Here is a 12,109-nt window from a genome sequence, read left to right as displayed (position 1 = left end):
AAAGCAAAGAACTTGTTACGATGACTCAATTGAGATACATCGACAAAATACTATTAAAATTTGGAATGGGAGAGTGCAAGAAATGCTCTACACCGGTCGAAAATGATATTAATAAAAATATACACACAGAATCTGAAATAATAAATGACACACAATATCGTGAAATTATAGGTAGTCTTATATATTTAATGACTGCAACCAGGCCCGACATATGCTATACAGTAACAAAACTGTTACAAAAATTATCACGACAGACAATGAAGGATTTAAACAGAGCTAAACAATCCTGCGTTATTTAAAAGGAACTAAAGAACAGAAATTAGTATTTAGAAAATCAATAAATCCCCTAAAGTTAGAAGGTTTTTTGGATTCAGACTGGGCAAACGACAAAGATCGCAAGAGTGTATCTGGATATTGTTTCAGACTCTCTGAAAATGGGCCTATTATTTCATGGAAATCTAAAAAGCAACAGATTGTATCTCTCTCTATGTGTGAAGCAGAATTTATCGCGATCACACACACGACCCAGGAAGCACTCTACCTTAAAAATATCCTAAAGACTATTTTAGAGCCACAATTAATTAAAAGCCCCGTAGTAATTAATTGTGATAATCAAGCCAGTATAGTCTTAGCACAGAACACGATAATCAACCAAAGATCTAAGCATATAAATATAAAATACCATTTCATAAAAAACGAGATACAAAAGGAATCCATTATTTTGAATTACATATCATCAGAACAAAATATCGCTGATGTATTTACGAAACCCGCAACAAGGATAAAGTTACGTTTTTTTCTCAAAACTTGTTGGGGAATTCGACTGAATAATTTTTTTTTTTTCACTGCCCTGTATGTATATAGATTTCTATATATCAAAAAAAAAAAAAATTAGTCCTGGACAAGACGTTAAACTGTATCCATTTTATTTGTATTAACACTTTAACCTATGAATGCGTAACTAATACTTTTGCTTTAAAAAAAATTAAAAAAAAAAAAAAAACTCTTTGTAATTTTCCTTTTTGACATTTGAACACAATTAAAAATGGCGTCTTTTTAAATGCTAAAATTCTAAGATCCAAATGATTTCTAATTTTTGTTATATCTAAGTGAATATAAAAATATATATTTATTTTTGAGCGGAACAAACACAAGGAACTTCCCCATTATAAAAAAATAGGGAGGATGTTGCAATATTTTGGTGTTATAATGGGGTAGTTATTTAATTACCGCCCACATCGGCAAAATGTGGCACAAGGCCGGAAAGTGGGAACCCTGCAGGCTCCCCTAAAGAAGGGGCAATCCTGCAATTTTAAAAATTGCCTGAGTAACCCCGTCGGCATTCCCCCGGTCGGGGCGCCTCAGGCAGCAAGCAATAAACTTGCCCCACCGGAAAGCCCGGTGGCAAGGCCTGAGAGGGTGGACCTCCTAGGTATTACCCAGGCGGCGTACCTCAGTCCAACAGGTGCTGGGCCGGTTCCCGGCCCCTCACCTGTTAGGCTGAGTGTCAAGTGACGAATCCTTGACGTGTACTACCCTGTCTCCCTGCAGCCGAAGCCGCTAGGAGACATCCCATCACAACAGTGTTATAATAGGGTATTATCCTACACAGTCGGACGATTCTATTTATTAACGTTGCTGCTAAGAACTGACGAATCAAATTAATTCACGTTCTGCTACCAACCAATCAGAAACCAGAATTGCTTCATAAATATTAAACCTTTTCTGGAACAATTTCACATATTCTTTTCCGTCTTGACACGGTAAGAATATTTTGTTCTGTAGAACTGTCTACTACAAACAAGTCACCTCCCAGGACTTGTGTGTAACAGCGAACCATCTGAAACTGTTCTGAAACTAAAAATGGCTTACACTTCTAGAAAGACCCAAGAATTTAATATGGTGGCAGCTGTATATACAAGATCTCAATGTAACACACTCACCTAAACATACGTACATACAGCTTGACTATGACACCTGCATACATACAGACTTTATTATATGAACTCTTTTCTTTTTCTTTGTTTTTTTTTCTTTCTCTTTTTTTTCTTATTTTACAAGAGAGTCACCACTTATCAAGGCCCAAGCCACTTGATGATAAGAGTTAATGAATGTATGGTGGTTACCAAGACAATAGCATAGTAATAGTTAGTGGTGGAAATTGGATATAATCAGAATATTTAAGAGGATGACTCAACGAACTTGTTTACATTGGACTTGAAGACAACCATGTTGTAGTTAGCTGGAAAGTAGGCCAGTGGAACAGAATTCCACAGGTAGGCAATTCTAGGAAAGAAACTTTGTTCATCGCATTTGTGTTTAGATTTAGGTACAGATAAAGAGTAGAAGAAATTGTTGATAGTGGTTGTTGTTTTTTTTTGTGAAAGTTTGGCTAGGAGGAATCATAGATTGAATCTCAGATGAGCATTTGCCATGAAAATAATGATAGAGTAGAGACAGGATCATGACATCTCTTCTGTTGGAAAGAAGTTGCGAGAAAGATTTCGAAGACAGTTTTAAACTATCACGGCAGGATAGGATGCTCCAAGCAACTCCAGATGTGGCTACAGTATTCCATTTTAAGAAGTATTCAGCTCTTATACAGGTAGAGGATTGTGTCGGGATGAGATATTTTCTGGAGCAGTAGAATGAAGCAACCATTTATCCAGTGACCTTGGCAACAGATTTTATGTAGGTCCTCTATTTCCGGTCAGGAGTGAAGGTCAGACTAAGAAGATTGTCAAAGCAGCAAGTTTCTTTGAAATAAGAATCATTCATCAATTTCATCAATTGAGGTCAAGTGGAGATCAAAATGTTTATGGTGAAAAGATAGAAGCTTGGTTTTGAATGTGTTACAATTAACCAACCACCTTTTACCCCATTGCACTATATGCTCAAGGAGAGAGACTCAAAAAGATTTTGGTCATTGCTGGCCTTTCAAGTGTTGCCATAGATGATTATGTCATCTGTGTATATACGAAAAATGAACTTAGAATGTGATTTGGGAGATTATTGATGAAGAAAAGGAGTTGAGCACAAGATGGATCCCTGAGGCACTTCTGTCTATTGATGATCACTTATATAAAACCTATTGAAGAGAAAAGATTTGATAGTTGCAAAGACATTTTCAGATATTCCATAACTGGAAATCTTGTGAAGTAGACATTTATGCCAAAACCTATCAAACGCCTTTGCTATGCCAACAGTTACTGTTCTGAAGAGGAAATCCCTGTTGATAGATTAACTGATTCTGTATGAAATTACAGTCAGTACATCAGCTGTAGATCTTGCAGGATGGAAATCATATTGCTTGTTACTGAGTAGGTTGTTTTTGCTGAGGTGGTTGACAAATTCTCTATTTCAGGCAGCTTACTCATGACACACAGAAGACTAATTGGTCTGTACTAAAATGCAGAAGACCAATCTCCAGTATTTTTTAAAAACTGGGTAAACTAATGGAGATGTTCGGAAGCGTTTCTACTTTAGGCATCAATTAAACAGCTTTGTAAGAATGGGTGCTAGTTCCAGTTGTAGCTTTTTGAGTACTATAACTGGACTATCGTCAAGGCCAGTTGCTTTGTTGGCATCAAGGTTCTAAATGAGTGTGGTAGCATCACAAACAGATATGTGGATGTCACTCTTATCTATTAACTATGAATGGAACATTTATTCAACACCACATGGATTCTCTAACCGTTTGTCTTCATCTGTACTCATAGACTTATTCATTTACTAACTCTTTCGTTCTCTTTCATTGACATGTTAACAAAGATGGCCTAATAAAGTTATTTTAAATGTTAGACTTTGTTTTCCTATTTTACACATTATTCATATTCAGTTGAATCCCAATAAATCGTCGTAATCCAGGAGACAATTCAATACCAGGTGATTTCTCATAAATCGAAAAAGGATCGATCTGTTGTAAAACAAATCAACCAAACTCCCTTTATTTTTGTCCCCCTCCTTCCTTCATGGTCCATTTCAGTTTATTTATTAAAATGTAACACTGAGGCTAAATTGAGACGAGGTAATTTCTTGAGGCGATTTTTTTTTTTTTCATTCAAACATTCATTCACACTAGTAATCAATTTGCAAAATGTACACATTTGCTTACACGTTATCTATTCATATAAAATATTTAAAATTATGGAAAGGGGAGGGGGGGGTGAACAAAATAAATATAAAAGATAAAAAAAAAATTGCCGGCATTACAAACAATAACAAAAAAAGATACAAAAAAAATAATAGTGCTCATGTATACTTGTCTGAACTAGACAAGGTTAGACATAAAGTTACTTTTTACATTTTTTTTCACTAGTTTTAAATTAATTCATTAACAAATGAATACCTATTTATGTGACCTTATTTCAAATGTTTTGCTCATTTAAAACTGAAATAAAAATTAAAATAGATCTCATGAATTGGTCAGAATAATATGTGTAAGTCATTCTCGATCATCGCACATTGTCGTGAGACTGCTTCTCTGTAGATTTGCTCAACTTCAAAGCCGATGTCAACAGATCTCTATCTAGAACAATCCACACAAATATTTGAACTTAACCCTTATCCTTGATATCTAACCTTGATAAAAAGTAGTCATTTCTCTCAGCGACTTTTTATTCAAATGTTCGTTAATAATTATGATCGATTTTCAAAGTGCACACATTTGCTTACAAGTATTATATAATTAATTCATATAAAATATTCAACATTATGGAGGAGAGGTAACTAAAACAAACATTCAAGTAAAAGTGGTAGAAAGATGCAACCATTTTTCCAGCGACCTTGGTAACAAATTTGATGTAGCTCTTCAATTCCATGAAGGTCAGACCAAGAAGCTTGTCAAAGTAGGGAACTTCTTTAAGATGAGAGTCATTCATATAAATTGGGGCCAAGTGGTGATCAGAGCATTTATGGTGAAAAGATAATGATAGAATCTTGATTTTGGATACATTAAAATTAACCAGCCACCTTTTGCCCCGTTGCATCACATGCTTAAGGTTGGAGGACAGAGACTCAAAGAGATCTTGGTCGTTACTGGCCTTTGAAGTGTTGCCATAAATGGTAGTGTTGTCTGCATAGATGTGCCCAGTTTATTTATGACTTGTAAAATTGAATGGCGCTGTGCTTAATTTATTTATGACTTGTAAAATTGAATGACCTTGAACGTAAATATGTTCACTGACATTGCAAATAACAGAACAGATAAAAAAAAATGTTTTTTTACTTGTGTCTATTTGTCTCAACAATGTTCGAAAGCTTTTAATTAGTTTTAAGTTTATTGATTAGCAAATAAATACATAGTTATGTGATGTTAATCAAAAAGTTTTTGTAAGTCGCCTAATCCATTTCATTAATGATTATATTATCTTACAAGCTATTATTTCATAAAAAAGACAAAATGAGAGGGGGGAAAAAATAAGGAGATTTGGTTGTTTTGTTTTAGGGCATATCAACCCTTTTCAAATTATTTAAAGCCGAATCCATGCATTTGGTAAAATTTTTATGCTTCAAATTCTTTACATCTTCAAATATTTATTCATTGTGTTTGGTTTGGTTGTTTTGTAGAGGTTTATTGTTGTTTTTAGCTTTGATTGAGTTTTGCAAAGAGAAAGGTTAAAATATGCAATAACCTCAATGTTTGGTGCATTTTAATTTAGGAAGTCGGTATCTTCAGGCAGCCTTTCTTAAACTCCTTTTTTTTTACATTATAAAATGTATTGCCACTTGGACTATGGGGCTACTATTTGGGATTGTGTCTACAGGGGATTGTGGGGAGTGTTGAGCAGTGAGATGTCTGTTTACATTACATTTAAACTTCTGCATGTTAGTACAGTCAGGTGATCAAGAAACAGGCAGGGAATTCCAAAGTCTAGCAGAGGGAAGAAACTATCAGAGTAGAAGGCTTTCCAGCATCTACGAATTTCAACAGCGAAAGGGTGGGATTTTGCTGCCTCTCAGCTTAGTCAGGAGTATGTATGTTAAGGGAGTACAAGTGCTATGAGTTCATCAGAGAACATTCCATTAAAATACTTGCAAAACAGGCACAAGTATGCAACATTGTGGTGATGGGACAGAGGTTAGAGCTTGGTCGATAGTATGGGATCTATTAGATTAGCGACTCTTTTTTGGATTCTAAGAGGGAGAGACTAGTGGTAGATGCATCAGCCCAGATGTAGCATATGCATAGGCAAATGGTGATTTCGTCAAGATACTCTCAAGTGTGAGTAATTTTCTAGCATGTTCAAGGGAGTTCACTTTCTTTGCAGCAGCCTTGGCACTGTCCTCAATGTATTTGTTTCAATTCATATTGCCTATGAAGTCTAAGCCGAGGAGTTTGAATGATGAGCTCTCAGGTAAGTTGTTATTAGTCATGACTATCAGTGGTTGAGAAGGTTTGTTGTAATTGTTAATGGAAAGAAGTTTTGTCTTAGTAGCAGCAATAAATATTACTATCCATTTACAGTTTCATTCCACTACAAAGTGAAAGTTGTTTTCTAAGGTTTCTGCCATTGCTTTGGATATGTATACATTCATTTTTCTCTCATGTCTATTATAGAGCCTGGTGCCATCAACAAGTATACCTATCTCAGACAATTTTATCAGGGAGGTTGTTCATGAACATCAGAAATAATAAAGGTTCAAGGACTGATCCCTGAGGCACATCTGCATTAATATCATGTTTGAACATATAGCTATCGAGGATAACCTAGATTTTTTCTCAACTGAGAGATCTTTTTAAGATTCTAACTATCTCTTTAAGTGCAATTGTTTGTATCTCTCTTGCACTTTGTTCACTGGGTATATTCGCCAGGTAGTTTTTTTTTTTAATTCTTTTTCATGAGCCTGATTATTTCTATAATTACTGAAATGATGGAGATCTTTCTAAAATTCCAATTTCTTTTCACGTCGTACATAAGACCTTGTTATTTATCCCTCTCAGCTCTGTTTAATTCAGCATCAATGGGGGGGGGGCACTAACTTCTACTAAGGTTGCTGCTTTCTACTTCTTGTCTCATAATCACGATATTAGGTAGAGAAAATGATAACATAAACTAAATTTATATAGATATGAATGATTCACAAAGGGATCGAATCTCAATTACAAAAGAAGCTCAATATTTAGACTTTGAATAGAGCCTGTAATCTGGGATATCCATGGGTGGATGTAAACTAGGTAATTTATGTTACATGGATGATACCATTCTCCTTACAACATCCAAGGAAGATCTTCAGAAACTTCTAGAAATAGTAATGAATGAGTGAAAAGCTTGGCCTGAACCTGAATACAAAGAAGACTTTTAGTTAATATGTGGCAAAGAAGTCATACCTATGTGTGAGTTAACAATTAGATCTGTGTCAATTACTCAGGTGGATAAATTCAGTTACCTTGGATCATGGATTACATCTACAGGACGATCGTAGTGTGCTATAAGATCGTGTAGAGCTCAGAATAAGCAAACATTTATCAAAATTAACTCAGTATTATGCTCCAATATTATCACGCTCCAGAGTAGACACTGCATTCTTAAGGCGTATGTTTCCTCTGTCTTGTTATATTTTTTTTTTTTTTTTTACATGGGGATCACCATTATCAAGGCCCAGAAGCCACTCGGGGATAAGGGTTATTTTGTGTACAATAATCAATGGGATAATATCGTAGTAATAGTTGGTATTGGAGATTTGATAAAGTGTCTTACTTAAGGGAGCGATTAATCAGGAATTTATTTATGTTGGACTTGAAGACATCCAAGTTGTAGCCAGGTGGGAAACAGGCAAACGGAAGAGAATTCCACAGGCGTGCACTTCTCAGAAAAAAGCTATGTTCATGGAATCTACGTTTGGATTTAGGCACAGATAAAGAGAGGGGAAAATTACTGACAGTGGTTTTAGCTAGACGAGTGTTTATCATGAAGGATTGGCGAGGGAGGACCAGAGATTGGAGTTCAGACGAGCACTTGCCATGGAAATAACGATAAAACAAAGACAGGCTCGCAACGTCTCTTCTGTGGGAGAGAGGTTGCAGGGAAGAGAAGACAGCATCCCCCACTAAGCCACAAAGTCTATTTTGTACTTTGTCAAGGCAGGATAGGCTGTTTTTTGAAGCTCCAGCCCAGATGTGGCAGCAGTACTCCATCTTTGGACGTACTTGGCTTTTATAGAGATAGAGAATTGCATCAGTAGTGAGATATCTTCTGGAGCGGTAGAAGGATCCCACCATTTTCCCAGCGGCCCAGGCAACAGACTTGATATACATGTTTCATTTCAGATCAAGAGTAAAGGTCAAGCCCAGGAGCTTGTCAAAACATGAAGCCTCCCCAAGACGAGAGCCATCCATTTCAATTGATGCTAGATGAGGAACAGAACGTTGATGATGTAAAGTTAGGAGCTTGGTTTTAGATGCATTAAAAGTAACCAGACATCTCTTCCCCCACTGAACCACGCGCTCAAAATCAGAGGAGAGGGAATCAGAGCTTTGTCATTTACAGCCTTTGATGTGTTGCCGTAGATGGTCGTGTCATCAGTATAGATGTCAACGAATGATTTAAGTATGTGTTTTGGGAGATCATTGATGTAGATCAGGAAGAGAGTTGGGCTCAGGATGGACCCTGAGGGACTCCAGCATTAATACTGTGGGCCTCTGATTGCTGCCCATCAACCACTACTCTTATGAACCTACCAGAGAGAAGTGATTTAATTATTGAGAAAACATTTCCAGTTATACCGATGGAAATCTTGTGAAGTAGACCCTTAAACCTTATCGAAGGCCTTTGATATGTCAAGAACAATTGCACTAGAAAGGAAGTCTTTGTCAAGAGATTCACTAACCGTTAGCACATCTGCTGTAGATCTTGCAGAACGGAAACCATATTGCATGTCACTAAGGAGGTTATTTCTGCTGAGGTGGTTGACTACTTCTTTATTTAATATGGATTCCAGTAACTTACTCATGACACACAAGAGACTTATTGGTCTGTACTGAGAGGAAGATGACTTATCACCTGAGCTCTTAAATACAGGGCATACTGATGAGGTTTTCCAGGGTGTTGGAAAGCACTTCTCCTTAAGGCAATGCTTAAACAGTTTTGTAAGTATGGGGGAAAGTTCTGGTCGAAGCTTTTTCAATACTATAATTGGAATACCGTCTGAGCCAGTTGCTTTACTGGAATCAAGGTTCTTGATTAGTTTGGCGACCTTGTGCACAGATATTTGTATGTTGCATCGTGTGTTGTCTGTTGTAGGAGGAAATATAGGGAGTTGATGACCTTCGTCGCAGAGGGTAGAGTTAGCTACAAAGTTCTTGGCAAATAGTTTGGCCTTGTCTGATGCTGATGAGATGACCTCAGATCCATTGATGATGGTTGGGATAGAACGCACGCATCTGTTCAGGATCCTGTTTGCTATTTGCCAAAACTGGTGGGAACCAAGCCGCTGATCAGCTACTTTGGATTTGACAGACTGAGCATATAGCTCCCTTGCATTTTTTATTAGTCTTTTGCAGTGGTTGCTGGCAGTCCTGAAGGCAGCTTTAGTCTCAGTACATCTATTACGTTGGTAGTTATGGAAAAAGTGATTTCTGTGCGCAATGGCAGCAGCACATTCTGGGGAGAACCATGGCTGGCTGTTAGGTTTTTGTTGGAATTTTTTTGGATGGTATGAATCGGTCTATGCCTACAATTAACCATTCGGTCAGGTCTGATACTATAGAGGATACATCCTTTTTAAACATGGAATACAGAGGTAGATCAGATATGAATGTACGGAAGCTATCCCAGTCAGCCATAGTGTATCGATATACAGTACGGTGGAGAGGTACATCTGAAGACTTATTGTATTTCATTTTTATCTTAACTGATACAACTGTGTGATCGGAGGATCCCAGGGGAGATAGAACAGAACATGAACATAGCTCAGGGGAAGTTGTGAGAAAAAGGCCTAGAAGGCTTGCATACTGACCAGTAGTATCAGGCACACGGGTGGGTTCGTGAACAATCTGAGTGAAGTTATAGGCAATGGCAAAATCATGACAGAACCTCCCCTCATCATCTGTCTTATTTGAGTGGGTCAGCTATTCCACATTATGGACATTGAAGTCACCGCAAATGTGAATGGTAGCCGAAGGATGAGCAGACAGGATGAGGTCAATTTTCTCAGATATACTCTTAAGGACAGTAACCCCGCTGTTGTGGTGGCGATAGAGCGCAAATATGAATGTGGTGGTGTAAACAAGTGCAACCCAGAAGCACATATAAGGTAAATTAGGGTCTTCTCTGGAGATATGAACTCATCTAGGGAAGTGGTCGGCCCTATGCCAGTTTCGCTTAGAAAGAGTAAGTCCGGTTTTGTCTCCTGTAATTGGGTTTCAACCTCTGGAAGGTTGGAACGTATTGGAGAAGGAGAAATGGTAGTAGGGGTCTACGTTGGAGGATGCAGTTCTACGTTTATTTGTTTTTTGTTTGAGATATTTCATGTTGAGTTTTTGGGATTTGTGGAACAGGTCGACAGACTTGGTTAGAGTAGGACAGAGAGGGAAAGTAAGAACGAGAAAGAGAGGAAAATTTTTTTTTTTCTTTGTAGCACATAAGGTAAAGCCGTAACAATTACCCACTAGTATGGCATCGAGAGGCCCCACCAGAAACTACTGCATGGTCCAGAATCCATTCACCAAATGGCAATACAGCGATGGCAATATTGTTGCAAAAGCTGGACTATCTGCCCCAAAATGAAGAAATGTATTAATAGCACGAAAATTTTGTTTGTGAGACAAATGTCATTTGGAAAGATCACATTTCTAACGCGGAAATATGGGCTAGATCTGGATGTGCTAAAGGATTGCTGATGGAAACTATCATGAAAAGACAAATGATTTTACTTACTGTCAAAGAGGCATAGAACATCTAGTAGAATGCCAGGATCGAAAAAGCAAGGTCGACCCACGTCTCCTCATAGACAGTCGCAAGTGAAAAATGACTATTCAGCCATAAGCAGATAAGAAGTTGAATGAAGAATCCATGGCACGCACAATGTTTGGGGGTCGGCAGGCCACGTGGTGTCACACTTGTATTTATTCCAACTACTAGAAAAACATTCATCTTTAATAAAAATATACATAAGTCAAAATGTTACTGTGCAAAAACTCTTCCATGCATTTATTAATACCAATAGCACTTTTGTATGCTTTCTCTAACAATGCTACATTTTCCTAAACTTTCATTTTTCTTTCGTATAATACCATCTTTCTTAAACAGTGCATATAATCGGTTACATTTTTTTTTCCTTACATAAAACAAAATTCATAAATTGCATAAGTATTTTTCTTCAGGTTTAAACTACAACAAAAAATACATTGATTATGTTTTCTTTCAAAATCAATCCTAACCTGTTCTGTTTACAATAACACATACAAATAAATTGATTACATTTTTTTTCTGTAATAAAACATTAACATAAGCCGAGTAAGGGGGGGGGGTAAACTAAAACAAAACAGTATATCGATTAACTTTATTTCAAGATCAAAAGTTTCCAGTTAATATGTTTACTTATCAACGCTTTCCATGATTGTTGCAATTAGCTCAGTTGATTGCATAACAGCCTAAATATTTCATTTTGATTTTAATGACTTTATTTAGCAGCCACAAAAGTTCAAAATATGGGCCTCCTTTACAATGCAAAAATACATAAAGATGTTTTCATATTCAAACTAAAACTACTAGCTTTGCTTAGCTCTTTCTCTCTCCTCGACACTGGCTAGCTGGTAGTCAGTAAAAGAAACGTCTTCCTATTGAAGGTTGTTTGTAGACAAAATGTTTACAGTAAATTAAAGTTATTAAAATCTCAATTTTATTATTCTTGTTGATACAATAACGATCATAACCGCAACAAGAGAAATATAACAACTTTAAAACTGACCAGAAAATTTTTTTTAAAACCTTTCAAGGCATCAAGTTAAACAAAAACAAGAAAAATCTGACAAAAGGTAAAGAGTTTAATATGAAAATTTCACACATGCTATTTAACTTTTGTTTCTTTTTTTTAACAACTTTGGGCAATGCTAGATAGTCCTGCTAGTTTCACAAATATCGATTATTTATTGCTTTCATACTGATGT

The sequence above is a fragment of the Euprymna scolopes genome, chromosome 15 (assembly GCF_053919585.1).
Source record: "Euprymna scolopes isolate OS-2025 chromosome 15, ASM5391958v1, whole genome shotgun sequence".
Taxonomy (NCBI): Eukaryota; Metazoa; Mollusca; class Cephalopoda; order Sepiida; family Sepiolidae; genus Euprymna; species Euprymna scolopes.
This window is presented reverse-complemented; position numbering follows the sequence as displayed.